The sequence below is a fragment of the Bos taurus genome, chromosome 5 (genome assembly GCF_002263795.3).
Source record: "Bos taurus isolate L1 Dominette 01449 registration number 42190680 breed Hereford chromosome 5, ARS-UCD2.0, whole genome shotgun sequence".
NCBI classification, from domain to species: Eukaryota; Metazoa; Chordata; class Mammalia; order Artiodactyla; family Bovidae; genus Bos; species Bos taurus.
The window spans coordinates 20722672-20745611 of NC_037332.1; positions in this window are offsets into that span (position 1 = coordinate 20722672).

A 22940-nucleotide genomic window follows, 5' to 3' on the forward strand; every position below is an offset into this window, starting at 1 on the left:
TTACCATGCCCCCATCCGAGGGATCTTCCTGACCCAGGGATCAAACCCACATCTCTTATGTCTCCTGCATTAGCAGGCAGATTCTTTATTGCTGAGCCACTGGAGAAGCCTATTGAAGGGCCATATAGTAGATCTATTTTTAATTTTTTAAGGAACCTCCATACTTTCTTCATAGTAGCTGTACTAATTTATATTCCCACCAACATTGTAGCAGAGTTCTCTTCCCTCCACACCCATTTCAGCATTTATTGTTTATGGATTTTTGGATGATGGCCATTCTAGATCCAGACACTTTATTTTTTAATCTATAATAAAAATAATCTGCAAATAATTGAATTACTATCTTTAAAAAAATTACCTTTACCCAGGACTGGTAAAATCATTGAGACTTTAATTCAAATCATAGTGGAGTTTCACCACAAGACTTTACTTGATAAATATGAGAGTTTAAAAAATGAGCTGTATAATTTCAGCTTTTTAAAGTCTTATGAAATTATTACATATTGAGAATGTCATTTTAAAGTAGCAGTAATCTAAGTAGTTCATGCTCTACATTTTATAGATAAATAATCCAAATTTTCTGCTAGAAATAAATGATTATACTTCCCTGAGCTGTCAATTTTTCTGCCATTTAGAATCTAAAATCATATTAAAGCCTCAGTGCAAAAATGGCTATGAACCAGCTATGATTCTGTGAGCTTAATCTGAAAAGTATAGTAATTAAAAAGTATAGTAATTTTGCCCTGCCCCCACATCTGTGGGAGATGTGTTCCAGGACCCCAGTGGGTACCTAAAACCATGGATAGTACTGCCTAATATATAAACATTATTTTATATATAATGTTTTCTTATACATACATACCTATGATGAAGTTCAACTTATGAATTAAGCATAGGGAGAGATTAACAACATTAATAAAATCAAACAATCATAATAATTGTTATATAGTGTATATATGTGTATATACATTGTAATTATAAAGTATACTCTAAGTTATATAAATGTCTTTTCTTTCTCTCTCAAAATATCTTGTACAAATGTAATGTCTTTTCCATCTTAAATAAGCACTTTTTTTACACCATGGTCATAATTTTTGCAGTTTGAGGTACAAAGGCAAAAGCAGCATGGATTTCTTCTTCTTTCCTCACAATTTCATGTATAAAGGATTTGTTCTTACCATAAACCTTAGCATCCTCAGCATATGATTGTTTTCTTTTATTATTAAGTCCAGAACTTTTACCTTTTCACTTAAAGGAAGACATTTACAGCTTCTCTTTCACATATGCAAGTTGTTAGTCTCAGTCCTCTTGCGGTTGGGAAGTTATTAAATAAAATGAGGGCACTTGAGCACAAGACTGCCATATCATTACAGCAGACAGGATAGCTGAGATGCCTAAGTGATAAGATAGGATATGCTGGACGAAGGGGTGGTTCACATTCCAGGCAAGATGGATCCATACAGCATGAGATGTTATCATTCTGCTGAGAACAATGTGCAATTTTAAACTCACACATGTCTCTGGAATTTTCCACTTAATATTTTTGGACTATGGGTGACTGCTGGTAACTGAAGTCATGGGGGGTGAAACCACAGATATTGTGGGGCTATTGTACCTTCATGAGGTGTCACGAACATTTGAGTCTCTTTATTTTACTTAGTGAATATTTAAATGGTTTCTTAAACTGTTCAATAGCTTTGGGGGGAAAAAAACTGAGACTTTTTATTTTTAAAAGCAAAATGCTTTTCCTTCATTTTAACAGACACTCATGCAAATAAAAGGCAAGTGAAACCCTCAAGGTGAGCATTCAGAAGCAAAGAGAAACATTATTACAAAATTGCTATTTATTAAAACAGAAAATTATATTTTAGACTGACTTTCTGAAAGCTCGTAGATAAGACTGAGGGAAAAATCTTTGGGATATTGAAAAAGAAAATGCCTATTACCCATAGATAGAGTTGAGTTACAGTAAATTTGCCAAAGCCACACAATAGCTGTGAAAAGAAGAGAAGCGAAAAGCAAAGGAGAAAAGGAAAGATATAAGCATCTGAATGCAGAGTTCCAAAGAATAGCAAGAAGAGATAAGAAAGACTTCTTCAGAGACCAATGCAAAGAAATAGAGGAAAACAACAGAATGGGAAAGACTAGGGATCTGGTCAAGAAAATGAGAGATACCAAAGGAATATTTCATGCAAAGATGGGCTTGACAAAGGACAGAAATGGTATGGACTTAACAGAAGCAGAAGATATTAAGAAGAGATGGCAAGAATACACATAAGAACTGTACAAAAAAGATCTTCACGACCCAGATAATCACGATGGTGTGATCACTGACCTAGAGCCAGACATCCTGGAATGTGAAGTCAAGTGGGCCTTAGAAAGCATCACTATGAACAAAGCTAGTGGAAGTTGATGGAATTCCAGTTGAGCTATTCCAAATCCTGAAAGATGATGCTGTGGAAGTGCCGCACTCAATGTGCCAGCAAATTTGGAAAACTCAGCAGTGGCCACAGGACTCGAAAAGGCCCGTTTTCATTCCAATCCCAAAGAAAGGCAATGTCAAAGAATGCTCAAACTACCGCACAATTGCACTCATCTCACACACTAGTAAAGTAATGCCCAAAATTCTCCAAGCCAGGCTTCAGTAATACGTGAACCGTGAACTTCCAGATGTTCAAGCTTGTTTTAGAAAAGACAGAGGAACCAGAGATCAAATTGCCAACATCTGCTGGATCATGGAAAAAGCAAGAGAGTTCCAGAAAAACATCTATTTCTGCTTTATTGACTATGCCAAAGCCTTTGATTGTGTGGATCACAATAAACTGTGAAAAATTCTGAAAGAGATGGGAATATCAGACCACCTGATCTGCCTCTTGAGAAATCTGTATGCAGGTCAGGAAGCAACAGTTAGAACTGGACATGGAACAACAGACTGGTTCCAAATAGGAAAAGGAGTACGTCAAGGCTGTATATTGTCACCCTGTTTTTAACTTCTATGCAGAGTACATCATGAGAAACGCTGGACTGGAAGAAGCACAAGCTGGAATCAAGATTGCCGAGAGAAATACCAATAACCTCAGATACGCAGATGACACCACCCTTATGGCAGAAAGTGAAGAGGAACTCAAAAGCCTCTTGATGAAAGTGAAAGAGGAGAGCGAAAAAGTTGGCTTAAAGCTCAACATTCAGAAAACGAAGATCATGGCATCTGGTCCCATCACTTCATGGGAAATAGATGGGGAAACAGATAGTGTCAGACTTTATTTTTTGGGCTCCAAAATCACTACAGATGGTGACTGCAGCCATGAAATTAAAAGACGCTTATTCCTTGGAAGGAAAGTTATGACCAACCTAGATAGCATATTCAAAAGCAGAGACATTACTTTGCCAACAAAGGTCCGTCTAGTCAAGGCTATGGTTTTTCCTGTGGTCATGTATGGATGTGAGAGCTGGACTGTGAAGAAGGCTAAGCACCGAAGAATTGATGCTTTTGAACTGTGGTGTTGGAGAAGACTCTTGAGAGTCCCTTGGACTGCAAGGAGATCCAACCAGTCCATTCTGAAGATCAGCTCTGGGATTTCTTTGGAAGGAATGATGGTAAAGCTTAAACTCCAGTACTTTGGCCACCTCATGCGAAGAGTTGACTCATTGGGAAAGACTCTGATGCTGGGAGAGATTGGGGGCAGGAGGAGAAGGGGATGACAGAGGATGAGATGGCTGGATGGCATCACTGACTCGATGGACGTGAGTCTGAGTGAACTCTGGGAGTTGGTGATGGACAGGGAGGCCTGGCGTGCTGCGATTCATGGGGTCGCAAAGAGTTGGACACAACTGAGCGACTGATCTGATCTGATAATAGATTTAGTTCTGATCCCAATGTTCTTGTTTCTTTGCTACTGTGCTGAGTCCCTTTCTATGAAACCTACCAATGTAGATATACTGTCTGAACATGGAGCCCTGTGATCAACAGAGAATCCACAGCCAAGTTGTAAAGATTAGAATTTGTTTGCATAACTGTTGCATAGTGTAGTTATTGACACTGTTCTTGTGTGTTATAATAGAGTTCCTTTGGTTCTTTGACACCCTTATCAGCAAGAATGTTATCTGAAGTCAGCAGTTTAGCACTGCACAGAGCCAGTGGGAGAAAATCTGTCCTGTCTCAACAAGCCTGCTCCCTAGACTTTCCATTTCACAGTATTTACTTGAAAGTCACCTCTGCCAGACATGCAACAGGACTTGTTCAATTATGGGAAATGCAACATTTGACTCATCTCAAAAAAATTTCAACACTGGTCCTGGTCCCACACAGACAGTACTTCCTCAACTCTTTCCAATGAAGCAAAGCTCTGACTACTGTAAATTGTTTCATTTATATATTTATTTATTTTTCTTATCATGTCTATATTTATGGCCTTTAATTTAAAATTTTTATAAATTGAACATAATTCTTAATCCTTAATAGAATTCAGAATATGTCACTTTTTTTTTTTTTTTTTTTTGCATAACACACTAGTCCAGATTTTAGTGGCAAAACAACCAGCAACCCCATTTTATCAGATATTGCTATCTAGATTAGTCCTGGCTGGGTGATTTGATGCCTCATGATATTGATTGAAGATATGTATGCAGTGAATGTGTGGTCTGGTCTGCAGGGTGCATGATGCTTTTACTGAAATGCCTGACATCTTGCTGGAGACAAGCAGAAAGCTGGATCAGTTGGGTCCTTCTATCTTTCCATGTGGTCTCAGAATCTCTCCATCTGCATTCTCCAATCAGGGAGTCAGACATCTTCTGGGGAAGTTAAAGGCTCCAAGAGGGAATGTTTCAAGGGACCTATGTAGGAGGCTGAAAGTCTTGTCTACTTGCAACACTTCTGACAACAGTAATTAAATGATTGCTGATTAATTATTTAATATTTGTCCTCCTGCTGTATTGGAAAGTCCATAGAACAAGGATCATGTTTGATTTGATTCTGCTGTGTCCTAAGTACTTATTACCATATGTGGCATACAGAAATAATACATTTCTGATGAATGCATGAATGAATGAATTCAATGTAAATGTTTTAACAATTGGGGTTTCCCTTGTAGCTCAATTGGTAAAGACTCCAACTGCAATGCAGGAGACCCCAGTTCAATTCCTGGATCAGGAAGATCCCCTGGAGAAGGGATTGATTACCCACTCCAGTATTCATGGGCTTCCCTGGTGGCTCAGATAGTAAAGAATCTGTCTGCAGTGTGGGATACCTGAGTTCAATTCCTGTGTTGGGAAGATCCCCTAAGGAGGGCATGGCAACCCACTCCTGGAGAATCCCCATGGACAAAGGAACCTCCCAGGGTACTTATTAAGATATGTGACATATACAATAATATATCCCTGATGAATGAATGAATTCAGTGTAAATATTTTAACAATAGTAGTGAAAAGTATTCAACTACTTGTTGATTATTCTTTGAGCAGTCACTTTGAGACAGAATGAAACAATTATTTTTTGTTGTTCATTCATATTTCAAGTAGTAACCTTTATTAAGGCTCTACTATATGCCAGGGGCCTTCTCAAAGGACCATCTCACTTATTTCTAACAATAACCCTTGTAGGTAGGTACTATTACCTTTATTTTATAAACAAGGAAATTGACTCAGGAAGCTTAAAGTGGATTATTTAAAGATAGATCAGTTCAGTTCAGTTTATCGGTCAGTCGTGTCCGACTCTTTGTGACCTCATGAATTGCAGCACGCCAGGCCTCCCTGTCCATCACCAACTCCCGGAGTTCACTCAAACTCACATCCATCGAGTCAGTGATGCCATCCGGCCATCTCATCCTCTGTCGTTCCCTTCTCCTCCTGCCCCCAATCCCTCCCAGCATCAGAGTCTTTTCCAATGAGTCAACTCTTCGCATGAGGTGGCCAAAGTACTGGAGTTTCAGCTTTAGCATCATTCCTTCCAAAGAACACCCAGGGCTGATCTCCTTCAGGATGGACTGGTTGGATCTCCTTGCAGTCCAAGGGACTCTCAAGAGTCTTCTCCAACACCACAGTTCAAAAGCATCAATTCTTCGGCGCTCAGCCTTCTTCACAGTCCAACTCTCACATCCATACATGACCACTTTAAAAACCATAGCCTTGACTAGACAGACCTTTGTAGGCAATGTAATGTCTCTGCTTTTCAATATGCTGTGTAGGTTGGTCATAACTTCTTCCAAGAAGTAAGCGTCTTAATTTCATGGCTGCAATCACCATCTGTAGTGATTTTGGAGCCCCCCAAATAAAGTCTGACACTGTTTCCACTGTTTCCCCATCTATTTCCCATGAAGTGATGGGACCAGATGCCATGATCTTCGTTTTCTGAATGTTGAGCTTTAAGCCAACTTTTTCACTCTCCTCTTTCACTTTCATCAAGAGGCTTTTGAGTTCCTCTTCTCTTTCTGCCATAAGGGTGGTGTCATCTGCATATCTGAGGTTATTGATATTTCTCTCGGCAATCTTGATTCCAGCTTGTGCTTCTTCCAGTCCAGCGTTTCTCATGATGTACTCTGCATAGAAGTTAAATAAGCAGAGTGACAATATACAGCCTTGACGAACTCCTTTTCCTATTTGGAACCACTCTGTTCCATGTCCAGTTCTACATGTTGCTTCTTGACCTGCATATAAGTTTCTCAAGAGGCAGATCAGATGTTCTGGTATTCCCATTTTTTTCAGAATTTTTCAGTTTATTGTGATCCACACAGTCAAAGGCTTTGGCATAGTCAATAAAGCAGAAATAGATGTTTTTCTGGAACTCTCTTGCTTTTTCCATGATCCAGCAGATGTTGGCAATTTGGTCTCTGGTTCCTCTGCCTTTTCTAAAACAAGCTTGAACATCTGGAAGTTCACGGTTCACGTATTGCTGAAGCCTGGCTTGGAGAATTTTGAGCATTACTTTACTAGCGTGTGAGATGAGTGCAATTGTGCGGTAGTTTGAGCATTCTTTGGCATTGCCTTTCTTTGGGATTGGAATGAAAACTGACCTTTTCCAGTCCTGTGGCCACTGCTGAGTTTTCCAAATTTGCTGGCATATTGAGTGCAGCACTTTCACAGCATCATCTTTCAGGATTTGATAAAGATAGATAGAGCTATTCAAAATAACAGATCCTGGACTTCTCTCTGGATGTAAGATAATGCTGCTGCTGCTGCTAAGTTGCTTCAGTCATATCCGACTCTGTTCGACCTCATAGATGGCAGCCCACCAGGTCCCCTGTCCCTGGGATTCTCCAGCCAAGAACACTGGAGTGAGGGTACATTAAAGGTGAGTTTTAACATTTTATGGGCAAAACTAAGTGCAAATTCTAGAAGCTTTACTTTCTACATCCCCAACAGGTCTCCGCATCAATAACCCAAACACCGCTGATTCTAGAATATTTTGAGTGCCTTTAGTTATTGAAAATGTAGTGCATGCATGCTCAGTCACTTCAGTCATGTCCAACTCTTTGTGGCCTGTGGACTGTAGCCACCAGGCTCCTCTATGTATTCTCCAGGCAAGAATACTGGGGTGGGGTAGTAAGAAGAGGTCTGAAGAGTCCCAGGGAACCCGGAGTTATCCATCTGGTGAACACTTCCCAAGATAGCTTTCAGTACAAGACCCTTGTCTAGAGAAAAGACATGAGGAGCCCAACAGCCCAGATGGCTTCTTCTTGCCCCTGAGTTGGTAAAAAATTATCTGCAGGCACTGGCTTAGCTCTTCTGGGTTTGCTGGCTCAGCCACTCACAGTGCTGAGCAGTCACTGATGCTAATTTGGCTCCTGTCTGCCTGGTCCCTTGCTCTGACCTTGTCCAACATTCTGTCTCACCCCTGTTGCCCGCTCCAGTCCCCAGCTCTCTAGCCCTGGCCGCCATCTTCCAGGAGTAAGAACTGAGGTACTTACAGCTTCTATCTCATGTGCATCCAGTTATAATTTATTTATCCAGTAAAATTTATTCTCTTTTTTTTTTTCCTCAGGCCATTTCTTTTGAGTCTCAAAAGCCTATTTTAGACACGAAAGAGTATTGACTGTTTCTTTATCTTTTCAGTTCTACTATAATAATTCTACCAGTATTCCAGGTAATGTGGATATTTCTGACTGAATAAGGGAATGGTTTTATATAAGAAAATGAATTAAAGCTAAGCATCACTATTTCAAGATACTATCTGGAAATTTGTACACAACCCCTTCTATAATCTGAAAAGTATTGCTCTGAATGTTATTTTATAAAACCTGACTGCCATCTACTTAGTAATATTTTATTGGATTGCCTTAAGTTGTTTCATTTTAATTTAATAAAACTATGTTTTCTGTTCATCACAGAATTACAGGCTACTTTTTTCTGTACTAAATATTAAAGTTTTCTTAGTAATATAAATGCTAATAAAAAGCAGTTCAGTTGACTATAATCTAAAAGAAAATGTGTCAATTTCCTTCTTTTTTTTTTGCTACACTGTTATTCTGTTTTCATCCAGGAAAAAATCATGTCTACAGACATTAGGTAGGGCGTAGCAAAGAAGGGGAGAAGGCAAGGGCACCCCACTCCAGTACTCTTGCCTGGAAAATCCCATGGACTGAGGAGCCTGGTAGGCTGCAGTCCACGGGGTCGCTAAAAGTCGGCACAGCTGAGCGACTTCACTTTCACTTTTAATTTCGTGCGTTGGAGAAGGAAATGGCAACCCACTCCAGTATTCTTGCCTGGAGAGTCCCAGGGACGGGGGAACCTGGTGGCCTGCCGTCTCTGGGTCGCACAGAGTTGGACACGACTGAAGCGACTTAGCAGCAGCAGCAGCAGCAGCAAAGAAGGTGTCCAAGCTGATAATGGAAGAAGTGTGGTGGGGACAGTCATACTACTCTTGAATGGGGTGTCAGAGCCCAGGTGACTTGAGGATGCTTCCATGTAGGAGGGCTGCTTGACGTGGAGTGTGAGAGTCTGTGCACAGCGAGAAGGTATCCATGTGGAGTGGAGAGTTGTGGTCCAAACAGCTGGTAACTGTGTCCACATGGGATTGTGGGTCAGTGCAAGATGACAGAGCCCAAGCTGAGAGAGGAAGTCATCCATGTGAGAGAGGAAGTGCAAGTGGAAATGAAAATTCCACATAGATCGATCCAATAAATAAATATATTAAGAATGATGACAGTCATGTTACTTATGGTCAGAGAAGTAAGTTACAAATGTAGATACGGAGTAAACTAGGAAACACCCTGTGATTGGAATTAGAATTCATGGTATTGTCTAATCATCTCAGGCTGCCATAATAAAACCACTGTGGCTGGCGGCATAAACAATAAAAATGGGTTATGTTGCAGTTCTTCAGGCTTAAAGTTCAAGATAGAGCATAGGCAGGTTTGAAGAATTCTGCGGTCTCTCTCCCCAGCTTGCGGATGGCTGTTTCTCACTGTGTCCTTACAGCATAGTCATTCCTCAGTCTAAGCACTGTCTGTGTCCCAATCTCCTCTTACAAGGACACCACTCAGGTTGAATTAGGTCTCATCTATATGACCTCATTTTTCTTCATTACCTCTTAAAGTCCTGAACTCCAAGTACAGTCCTATTCTGAGGTACTAGGGATTCGGATTTCAACATACGAAACTAAGGAAGACACACCCCGTCAGCACACAACAGGTATCTGCTATCAAGAACTTAAATCATCTCTATTTGCAGACAACATAATCTTATATACAGAAAAATCCAAACGACTCTATCAAAAACTGGTTTCAGCTAATAAACAAATTCAATAAAGTTGCAGGATACATAACGAACATGCAGAAATCAGTTGTTCCTTTACCCTGAGTATCAGAAGGGGAAATTAAGAAAACAACCCAATTTACAATAGCATAAAAATAATAAAATTCCTAGGAATAAGTTAGACCAAGGAGATGGAAGATCTGTACCCTGAAAACTGTAAGACAGTGATGAAAGATATCACAAAAGAAATAAATAAATGGAATGGCATTCCATATTCATCGATTGGAAGAGCCAATATTGTTAAAATGTGCATACAACCCACAGCACGACAGTGCAATTCCTATCAAAATTCCAATGGCATTTTTTACAGAAATAGAAAAATACGGAAACATAAAAGACCTTGAGTGGCCAAAGCAATCTTGAGAAAGAATCATAAAGCTGGTGGCATCAAACTTCTTGATTTTAAACTATATCAAAAAGATATATAATCAAAACAATACTATACTGCCATAAAAATTGACTAATAAACCAATGGAACGGAATAGGCAACCCAAAAACAACCCCCTCATATATGTTCAATTAATCTCTGGCAATGGTGCCAAGAATACACACTGGAGAAAGGATATTTTCAATAAATGATGTTGGGGAAACTGGATATCCATATGCCAAAGAAAGAAGTTGGCCCCTTATCTTTCACCCCAAAATCAACTGAGTTAAAGATATAAGTCTTAGACCTGAAACTGTAAAACTCCTAGAAGAACATATACAGAATAAGTTTTTTGACATTGGTATTGGCAAAGATTTTTTGGGCCAAAAACCACAAAAAATACACAGGTGATGGAAGAAACGATCAACAAGTGGAACTATATAAAAGCTTCTGCAGAGCAAAATAAACAATCAACAAAATGAGAGAAAATCTAGAAAATGGGAGAAATATTTAGAAATATTTCTCTAGAAATAAAATATTTCTCTAGAAAAATCTAGAGAATGGGAGAAAATATTTGCAAAACATGTATCTGATAATTAATTTCCAACGTATATAAGAACCGAAATAAGTCAATAGCAAAAAAGTTAATGACCCAATTTAAAAATGGGAAAAGAAGTAAATAAACATCTCTCAAAAGAAGACATACAGAGATGGTCAAAAGTTATATGAAAAGGTCATCACTAATGATCAAGGAAATACAAATAGAAACCACAATGAGATATCTATCTCACACCTGTTAGAATGGCTATTATTAAAAAGACAAAAGATTAACAAGTGTTGGCGAAGATGTGGAGAAAATGGATGCACTGTTGGAAGGGATATCAATTAGTATAGCCATTAGGGAAAACAGGAAGAAGCTTCCTAAAACTTAAAATATAACTATCATATGACTCAGCAATGCCATTTCTGAGTATATATACAAAGGAAATGATATCTATCTCAAAGAGATCTCTGCACCCCTGTGTTCACTATATCATTTTTCACAATAGTCAATATATGGAAACAAGCTCAGGGTCCATCAGTGGATCAACAGATAAAAAAGGATGATATACCCTTATATGTATAGGTATACAATGGAATTTTACAGCCTTAAAAAAAGAAGGAAATTCTGGCATCTGTGACATTAGAGGACATAGTACTGAGTGAATAAGCCAGACACAGAAAGACAAATATTGCTTATATATGAAATCTAAAAAAGTTGAACTAAGGTAAGAAGTTGAAGAGTAGTTGCTAGGGGCTGGAGAGTGGGAGAAATGGGGAGATGTTGTCAAAAGGCATAAACTCTCAGGTATAAGATGAATAAGTCTAGAGATCAAATGTACATATGTACAGATGTGTAATTATAGTAAAATGCATTGTATACTTGAAATTCGGAGAAGGCAATGGCACCCCACTCCAGTACTCTTGCCTGGAAAATCCCATGGATGGAGGAGCCTGGTGGGCTGCAGTCCATGGGGTCTCGAAGAGTCGGACACGACTAAGCAACTTTACTTTCACTTTTCACTTTCATGCATTGGAGAAGGAAATGGCAACCCACTCCAGTGTTCTTGCCTGGAGAATCCCAGGGACACAGGGCCTGGTGGGCTGCCGTGCCATCTATGGGGTCGCACAGAGTCGGACACGACTGAAGCAACTAAGCAGCTGCAGCAGCATACTTGAAATTTGCTAAGAAAGTAGATTATAACTGTTCTCAGCACAAAAAAATTGTGAAGTGTTGGAATATGTTAATTAGATTGGTTGTGGTAATCATTAAACAGTGTATACTGATATCAAAACACTGTACACCTTCAGTTCAGTTCAGTTCAATCGCTCAGTCGTGTCTGACTCTTTGAGACCCCATGAATCACAGCACGCCAGGCCTCCCTGTCCATCACCAACTCCCGAAGTTCACTCAGACTCACGTCCATCAGTCTGTGATGCCATCCAGCCATCTCATCCTCTGTCATCCCCTTCGCCTCCTGCCCCCAATCCCTCCCAGCATCAGAGTCTTTTCCAATGAGTCAACTCTTCCTTAAATATACACAATTTTTAGGTATCTCTCATTCCTCAATAAACCTGGGGTGGTGAGAGGGAAGCATTAAAAGCTAAACCCTCCCCAAACCTCCAGGTCTCAGAGACAATTCTACTAGTAGATTGTGAGAGAGTCAATTCCTATGCAGGTTGAGAAAAAGTTCAGAGTCCCCAAGGAGTAGAAAGGGGTCTGGGGCTCTCAAGGAGGAGGTAGAGATCTGGATTTGTCAAGGAGGAGGAAAGGACAAACACCTTTTTTTCTCTACATTCCTTAGTCTAAGTCACATAAAACGTTTTTTTTTTTTCTTTAAGCCTGGAACTGATGATCATGCAACAAACAACCCAGTTTAAACTCTGTACTAAGGATTATATAACAGCAATGTATCCTGCTTGAGGACAATTTCTCCTTCCTGAAACCCTCCTGACTAATCCTGATATTTTAAGAATGTATATTATGGGAGTGGGTCTGATAAAATTATTCTATTGTTAAATTCTAATCCTGTTATCTTAAAATGTACATTGTGGGAGTGGGTCTGGTAAAATTTTTACAACCTTGAGACATTCTTTTGATTTATTGTAATAACTAATTAAAGAAATATATCATTCCCTTCTAAAGACTAACAAAGGGGGCACTCTCCATCGCCCTTCTAATGTCTATGTCAGAAGCTTTCTCTGTCCTTTTTCACTTTAATAAAACTCTGCTACACAAAAGCTCTTAAGTGATTAAGCCTGGTCCCTGGTCCCAAAGCTAAATCTTCTTTGGAGATCACAAATCTGACATTGTTCACCAGAAGCTGTCAATTGTGGGAAGGGGGAATGGGGCACTATGATGGAAAATTATGTCAGGGGAGATCTTCACAATGATCATTGCATCATCTATATCCTAAAATAAATCTCTACCATCCGTTCTCAGTCCTAACACATACACAGTTTTTCAGTCAAAACAGGTAAACAGGAACACAGCTCTTTGTCTAAAGAGGACTTCTCATTTTAAAACAAGATGATATAATCAAACTTTTATTCTATTTTATTGAAAAATTTAATGTGGCACATTTTTATTAAGTGGCCAGAGTATACCAGACTCTATTCTAGGTCCTGGAAATCCAACTGAAAGGAAAACTGACAAAATTGTTGACCGGTGTAGCTTAGAAACTAGTAAGGAGAGATAGGTCCATATTTGATAAAGGTCAGTATAGTCAAAGCTATGGTTTTTCCAGTAGTCATGTATGGATGTGAGAGTTAAGGCTATAAAAAATGCTGAGCATCGAAGAAATGGTGCTTTTGAGCTATAGTGTTGGACAAGACTCTTAAGAGTCCCTGGGACTGCAAGGAGATCAAACCAGTCAATCCTAGAGGAAATCAATCCTGAATATTTATTGGAAGGACTGATGCTGAAGCTGAAGCTCCAATACTTTGGCTACCTGATGAAGATCCGACTCATTGGGAAAGACCCTGATACTGGGAAAGATTGAAAGCAGGAGGAAAAGGGAGTGACAGAGGATAAGGTTGTTGGATGGCATCACCGACTCAATGGACGTGCATTTGAGCAAGCTCCAGGAGATGGTGAAGGACAGGGAAGCCTGGCGTGCTGCAGTCCATGTGGTCGCAAAGAGTCAGACACGACTGAGTGATAGCAACTCAGGAGAGACAGATAATAAACTTACCAAGTTTCTTAATAAGAACAACAGCAACAAAGCAGAGACAGATAATAAACCAGCTCCTCTGTCCAAGGGACTCTCCAGAAAAGAATACTAGAGTGAGGAGCCATTTCCCTCTCCGGGGGATCTTCCCAACCCAGGGATCAATCCTGGGTCTACTGCATTGACTGTCTGAGCTACCAGGGAAGCCCAATAAACCAGCAGACAAATTAATAATAATACTTTTAAAACCCATGAGTTATATATTGTGAAGCTTTGGGACAATAACGTGAAGTAATGTCTTATTTAAAGATATTGGTGCAAATATTATGTGAAATTAGTGAGCACTTTTACAAAGCTCACTATATACTGGGCACTATTTTCAGTACTTTATATGCGTATTTGATCTGTGACATGAAGTATGTGAAAGATCAAGTTAAGGCAAGATTTTAGGGAAAAGACAAACTCAGGAAGCAGGAAGGGCAAATAGTCAAAGGCAGAAAGGAACTTAGCATGTTTACGGAACTGAAAGAGAAGATAAGGATGTAGAGCTGACTTACGTAGGAGCCTGTGGGATATAGAGAGGAATTTGGACCACATTTTAAGTGCAATGAGAAACAAGGAGAGGGTTTTAAGCAAAGGATTGATATGATGATATAATTGGATTTAAATTTTAAAAATGTCAATCTGAGCACTTGGAGAGAATGGATTAAAGAAAATTAGGAGTGAAATCAGAGTGATGAGTCAGGAAGCTATCGCTTTGGTCCAAACAGTAAATGATAGCTGCTTGGAATAGGACGGTTGTGGTAGAATTTCAGGCTGCCTGAGATCTATTTCTTCTCCGAACTCATAAAATTTTGTTTATACCCCTGCCATGTGCTATAATAATCCTGTACGTCAATTTTAGACTCTTTTGGTCACAAGGAGGAAATGTTACTCATCTTTTTTTTTTTTTTTTCTGTAGAGCAGGTAGTCAGTGATTATTTTATTTGATTCAAGTAAACAAAATTATGATATTTTCTTTGTACATGTATACGTTTATGCAATATATTTGGAAAACAAAAATTGAGGATAAAATACTTGTATTTCAAGCTTTAGATTATATAAACTTTTAAAAAATTTGGCTACATTTTTCCCTCTTATAATACTGCCAAATGTGAAGTTTAAATCTACTTTTGTGTTAAACTAGTACAAATAAAAGCTTCAAGCAATTTTTAAGAGGAAGAACAAAATATTTTTTGCCATCTCATAGCTCAAAAATAACTGAGCTAATTTAATTACTCTTTCTAAAGTAAGGGTGGTGGGGGAGAAATGATAGAGATAGAAAGTGGAAGAAATAAAAAATAACATCTCTCACAAGACTAAGGCTGTAAAGTTTCAAACCCAGGGAAATTTCTTAGTATGCTGCAAACAAGAAAAAAAATGGAAGCTGAAATGAAAATTCCTTTCACCTTTAAAGGAAAGCTTCTGCAATTCGACATCAAAGGTCCTAAACCAAAATAAATCTTTTTGGTTTTTGAAAGGAAGAACATTTCAGGAAAACACTGCTTGAGGAAGACTTATGAATATATCTAATATGTCCTTGGCAAGAAAAGATTGTGAGAACATATTGTGAAAAAAGAAATAGAAGAGATTGAATGTAATGATCTGCACTTGTGCTTATTTTTTCTTCTCTTCTGATTATAACTTCCTATCATATTTCCTATCCCCTTCCAATAAACCTACCACATTCAGTAAGGTTGTTTTTTCTTGTACAGTAAGTATCAGGGGGAAAAATCGGATGGGTTCTTTAGAAACACTCTTTTTTAAAAAATTATTTCAGAAGGAAGGAACTGATGAAAGGATAGAATATAGAGAAAATAGTCATGGGAATAGAAACATTCTGAAGAGATTTCTACAGGGGAAAAAAAAAAAAACAACAACACTTCATAAGGATGTGAGCTACCTCTTGGCCAAATGGGAGAAACAGGAAGGAAGTGCCCATCTGAGATTTGTGTGAGGAAATCTAGCCAGAAACAGCTGAAACAAACCCCAAGGAGACATTTGATACTGTGTTATCAAAATGGTCTCTTCATATTCCATCGAAGTCACCTTATCATCCCAGATGATAACTTACCATCTTGCACCCATAGTGAGAAACACTGCAAATTTCTACTCATAAATTTATTTAAATGAGAATGTATTGATATCTCCTGCTTATTCTTCAGGCATTGCTCAGCAGAACTTTCCTCTATGTTCTATGCTCTCTTGAAACTAAGTTCTTGTCCATCTGAGGAGATGTCTCATGTTTTTATATTCCCCACCTTGACCTTTGATTTATGCCTCTCCCATTTACCAAAGTGATGGATTTTGGCTCACACTGGTATCCTCTAAGCCTTGTAGTAGACACTTTACAAATAGTTGTTGAATGAGTAAATAAAGTGAGTTTGTGACTTGAATATCTTAACTAACAACAATATTGGGATTTTTAATTAATTCTTTTCCTGCCATAAAACCACCAAAAAAAGAAGAAATAATCTGAGAAATTCTGATAAAATATTTATGTTTATATTCATTATGTCCAGAGTTGGAAATACAAAAGACAGAATAGGAAACTTGGGAGCCAGTCTCTCCAAATGCTTGTGTTATACACCAAGATAGACCATAATCTGGAACATAGAATAGTCTTCAACAAATAAAAATTTTGAAGTCTCACAGAGTGTGTCTTCTAAGCACAATGGAATCAAATTGAAATTAATAACAAAAGGAAAATTTTTAAATCTCTAAATTCTTTGAAACTAAGCAACACATTCCTAAATAATCCTTAGATTAAAGAGGAAGTTTCAAGGGAAGTTAAAAAAAAAAAAGAACAAAAAAATATGGATCTCAAAATAGATTATGAACTTAAGTATAAAATGTAAAAGTATAAAGCTTTTAAACATGAGTAAAAATCTTTGCAATGTGGGACTAGACAAAGAGTTATTAGACATGACACTAAAAAGCATGACTCTTAGCAAAATTCATAAATTGGACCTCACCACAATTAAAGAGTTTTGTTATGTGAAACAGCCTGTTAAAAGTATGAAAGGATGGAAAACATATTTGCCAACCATGTACATGATACAGAACTAGTATTTAAAAAAATATAAAGAATCTCAAAACTCAACAGTAAAAAAGTAAATGATCCAATTAGAAAATAGGCAAATATATTAAGAGACATTTCACCAAATAATATATCAGTCAGTCAGTTCAGTTGCTCAGTTGTGTCTGACTCTTTGCAACCCCATGGACTGCAGCACGCCAGGTTTCCCTGTCCATCACCAATTTCTAGAGCTTGCTCAAACTCGTGTCCATTGAGTCAGTGATGCCATCCAGCCATCTCATCCTTAGTCATCCCCTTCTCCTCCTGCCTTCAATCTTTCCCAGCATCAGGGTCTTTTCTAATGAGTCAGTACTTCACATCAGGTGGCCAAAGTATGGAGCTTCAGCTTCAGCATCAGTCCTTCCAATGAATATTCAGGACTGATCTCCTTTAGGATGGACTGGTTTGATCTCTTTGCAGTCCAAGGGACTCTCAAGAGTCTTCTCACACAACACCACAGTTCAAAAGCATCAAGTCTCCAGCACTCAGCTTTCTTTATGGTCCAAGTCTCACATCCATACGCGACTACTGGAAAAACCATAGCCTTGACTAGGTGGACCTTGTCAGCAAATATGGATGGGAAACAAAACACATAAAAGGATGTTCAACATTATTAACCATCAGGGAAATGTAAATTAAAACCCAAGTGATACTGTGACATACATATCAGAATTACAAAACAAAACAACAACAAAAAATCGTGAAAACACTAAATGCTGGTGAAGATAGTAAAAAGGTGTCACTTATGCATTACTAGTGGAAATGTAATGGCCCATCTGGAAAATGGTTTGACAATTTCTTTTTTAAAAATTAAATAAGCAAGTGCCATACGATCTAGATATTGAATTCTTTGAATTCTGGGCATTTATTCCAGAGAAATGAAAATTTATATTCATACAAAAACCTGTCTACAAATGTTCATAGCAGCTTTATTTGTAATAACCCTGAACCATGAAGCTTCATTGCCTTTACTTTTTTTTCTGACTTTATGTGGTCCACAACCAAGCAGGCTTTTGCCTATCATTACCCAAATTACATTTCACAAAATAATCTTGTAACATCCCAAGATAATGAAAATTGAAAACACAAAGTAAATATTCTTGTCTCTACTTCACTACAAAGTATTTTACATAACATAGTAAAGACCAATGTTCAAAGTCACATGAGCAATGATTATGACTATAACAAATATATGTGTGCAAAAGTAAATTATTTTATAAACTATGTAGCTATTCTAATTTAAATTGTGTGCGATGACTTATAATGATTACTCATTTATGAATGATTCAGGGAAAGACCATGTTTTTAAAAGAACTCCTTAAAACTCAACAAAGTTCACACAGGTATTACTAATTCAATCAAGTAAACTTTCTCAATAAAAAAGTATCATCATACGAAATCTATATAATTCTTAGACATTTAACAGGGTTTTTTGTAGCTGTCACGTTAAGAGAGCAACTCTACATTAAAAGTACTGTGACCTGACCCGGTATAAGACTGTGGAACTTTTCAGTGAACCAAGATTTAAAGATATTCTAAATCTCTCCATTTTTAATCTAATATAAATAATCGTAATTATTTGAAGTTATTTTCTTAGCTTCTCAATTTTTCCCATTTTATTCTCATAGTCCTATGAGAAGAGAGAATATGAAGAGAATATGACCAACTACACATGACAGATGGAGAAACCGAGGCAGAGGGAGGAAATTTAATTTGCCCAAGTCCTTCTAATCACCCAAGTGATTCTCAGTCTACCAATCTCATATGAAAGAAAGTAGTAATTCTTATGTATTGCCAAAGAACACTGACAAACAATGATTCAATGACAAAATAATAGTATAATCTAAGTAAAAAGTTATCAATTTATAAAGCTGGTTGAAAGTTATTTATTGAAATATACTAAAAATGAGAAGTTTTAATCAGTGATAAGCTGTGTATTTATGGATTTAGAAAACAGTTAGTATAGTGATTAGGTACACACCCATCTTCTATATCAGACACAACTCTGCTTGAGTCCCAACATGATTATTTGCTTTTTTCTAAATTATTTATTTATTTTTGGCCATGTGGCATGTGAGATCTTAGTTCCCTAAACAGGATGGAACCCATGCCCCCTGCAGTGAAATCACAGAGTGTTAACCACTGGACTGCCAGGTAAGTCCACGCAACATGATTATTTTCAATAGGCAAGTTACATATCTTTCTCTGCCTCATTTTCCTAGAGTATTAAGTGGGGAAAATGCTAGCAACCAGTGAGATGAGTCACATCAAACATCTGGTGGAATTCCTGGCTCAGTGCAAGTTCCCAAGCAGTGGTTGACCAGTGAATGATGGATCCACAAAGAGTTATCAATGGAAAGAGGGGAGGGAAACTATTTCAATAGGAAATCTAATTGTGACATATTTATATTCAGTATGTCATTAACACCAGAAAGGGGCATTCACAAACCTCAAGTTTACAGGTAAAAAATGGGCATTTTACTCAATTTTAACAAGGCATTAAGTGAATTAAAATATACAGAAGGTGTTTCCAAGAGCTCCTGAAATGTAGTAACTCTTCAGGAAGTGTTCAGTTCAGTTCAGTTCAGTCGCTCAATCATGTCCGACTTTTTGTGACCCCATGAATTGCAGCACGCCAGGCCTCCCTGTCCATCACCAACACCCAGAGTTCACTCAGACTCACGTCCATTGAGTCGGTGATGCCATCCAGCCATCTCATCCTCTGTCGTCCCCTTTTCCTCCTGCCCCCAATCCCTCCCAGCATCAGAGTCTTTTTCAATGAGTCAATTTTTCTCATGAGATGGCCCAAGTATTGGAGTTTCAGCTTTAGCATCATTCCTTCCAAAGAACACCCAGGGCTGATCTCCTTTAGAATGGACTGGTTGGATCTCCTTGCAGTCCAAGGGACTCTCAAGAGCCTTCTCCAACACCACAGTTCAAAAGCATCAATTCTTCAGCACTCAGCTTTCTTCACAGTCCAACTCTAACATCCATACATGACTACTGGAAAAACCATAGCCTTGGCTAGACGGAACTTTGTTGGCAAAGTAATGTCTCTGCTTTTGAATATGCTATCTAGGTTGGTCATAACTTTCCTTCCAAGGGGTAAACATCTTTTAATTTCATGGCTGTAGTCACCATCTGCAGTGGTTTTGGAGCCCCCCAAATAAAGTCTGACACTGTTTCCACTGTTTCCCCATCTATTTCCCAGGAAGTGGTGGGACCAGATGCCATGATCTTCGTTTTCTGAATGTTGAGCTTTAAGCCAACTTTTTCACTCTCCTCTTTCACCTTCATCAAGAGGCTTTTCAGTTCCTCTTCACTTTCTGCCGTAAGGGTGGTGTTATCTGCATATCTGAGGTTATTGATATTTCTCCCAGCAATCTTGATTCCAGCTTGTGCTTCTTCCAGCCCACCGCTTCTCATGATGTACTCTGCATGTAAGTTAAATAGGCAGGGTGATAGTATACAGCCTTGACGTACGCCTTTTCCTATTTGGAAACAGTCTGTTGTTCCATGTCCAGTTCTAACTGTTGCTTCCTGACCTGCATATAGGTTTCTCAAGAGGCAGATCAGGTAGTCTGGTATTCCCATCTCTTTCAGAATTTTCCACAGTTTATTGTAATCCACACAGTCAAAGGCTTTGACATAGTCAATAAAGCAATAGTCAATAAAGCAGAAATAGATGTTTTTCTGGAACTCTCTTGCTTTTTCAATGATCCAGTGGATGTTGGTAATTTGATCTAGTCCTCATTAATTTGACTAAAATGAGATTCTCTTCTACTCTAATTGTAGATTTGTTATTGATCATGTCCGTCAACCAGGCCCCACCATAAATTAGTATGGTGATTCAGAGATTAGTAATATACTGACTCCTCCCTTAAGATGCTCATGGATCCATAGGGGAAACCATCATATAAACAATCTAAGGCAATGTAACAATTACATTAAAATAGATATACAGGATGCTGAGACAGTACCTAATCATTAATTCTTCCAGAAATCAAAGAAGAACTGCAAAAAAAAATTATAGTGAAAGGTTCGTTGCTTATTTTTTCCACTTTAAGCATGCTTGCAAGTAAGACCATTGTCAGGAAGCATTTAACAGGAGGCTTCCTGTGTGCTGTTTTAGATCTGTCAGGAATTCTCTGTTCCTTATTAATTCCTTAATATTCAGGAATTAAGAGGAGAGCCAAGCCTCTCCCGGGGCTGAGGAATCCAGGCATTTCCTTCATTAGTTTTTCTATACGGTGATAAGTACCTCTTCTTTCTTGTGAGCCATACGGTAAAAGTGATTGTTTACAACTCTCTCTCTTTAATATGGATCGCCTATGTTTTGTAAGTCTGGAATATATTTGCTGAGAATAACTACAGTATATATGCCCACAACATATTGATTAAAACACCTTTGCTCCATCAGAGCTTTGGTCCCTGTGTCTAGCTTTCTTTCTCTCTCTCTCTCTCTCTCAGGCTATTTCTTTGGAGCGCAGAGGTCCTCTGTGTTCACTTTCCTGCCCGGGCTTCTCAGACCCTCTCGAAAAGGTGCTCTGTGCCTTCACCCCATCAAGAGGGCGCCTGAGGCCTTCTTGAACAGAGCAAGCCCCGTGCAGGGGCTTTATTGGCTTTCTGCGTAAACCAAGGTATATCAGCCTCTTTCTCTCTCCTTTACTTTCTTATCGGTTGACTCCAGACCACCAGGTTCCGGTCCATTAAAGGACCTCAACAGGCCATCACATTGTCAAGTAAAATTATTGTGTGTGTGTGTGTGCTCAGTCACTCAGTCTTGTCTGACTCTCTGCAGCCCCATGGACCCACCAAGTTTGTCTGTCCATGGAATTTTCCAGGTAAGAATACTGGAGCAGGTTGCCATTTCCTACTCCAGGGGATCTTCTCGGCCTAGGGATTGAACCCGCTTTTCTTGCATCTCCTGCATTGGCAGCCGGATTCTTTACCACTTAGTGCCACCTATTCTGTATTATGTGTATCATACATATTTTATATTATGTACATACAATACATCCATAATATATATATCATTACTTTATTTGACCCAGGTGTTTAGTTAGAAATCAAATCAAGTAAAATTTGATTCAACCCAGAAATTAATCTGGGTCTTTCATATTGAAGTCATCTCTGACATATTTATTACACTTAGAAAGATGAGTAATATTCCTTAATGTTAAAACACTGATTTTAACCACAAAGTTGATATGAGAAAATGAACCATTATTCATCTTATCTCTATACAGTATTAGGAATAAGAATTAGCCCATGAAAGCAAGAACTTCATTGCCTTAAGTTTTTAAAGGTTGACTCATAACTAGAATTAGACAGAATATAGTAATAAATGTATGAGAGCAGTTTCTACTGAGTGACTGAAGTAGCATTTTGTTTGAGATATGTTATATTTGTCTCTATAAAGTTTGGTTTCTGAGTATGTCAAAAGAGCTTTATTACAAGGCATTCTCATGCATAAAGTTGTACCATGGAAATTACTCCATTCCTTACAATGCAAAGAATGTGATGCATTTTTCCAATAACTGTTAGACTGAGTAGATTTTACTATTTTTTTCCCTTCAACTTCAGACATCAAGTGCCATTGTAACAGCTATGTTGTATAATACTTTAAATAACTATATGGGGAAATTATGGGGTTTGAGATGGAATACTCTTCCAATGCAATAATTTTGTCTGTGGAAGAAAATTTTTTAAATTAGACCTGACTCAGTCATGAAAAAAAATGAACATATTGTTCAGTTCAATAAATGAGATGACAAGGCAAAACATTTAAAGTGTAATTTAAAATAATAAGCCAGTCAAATGTAAAAAGATAATGATGCAGAGAGAGAGTAGCTCTGTGCCCTTTCCCCACACCTTACCTTTGCTTCTCTTCCATCTGGCTGCTCTTAAGTTGTATCCTTTAATAGGAAGCTGGTGATCTATTAAAAAAAAAAACAAAAAAACATGCAAAGTAAATTCAAGTATTTGTTCACTGTTC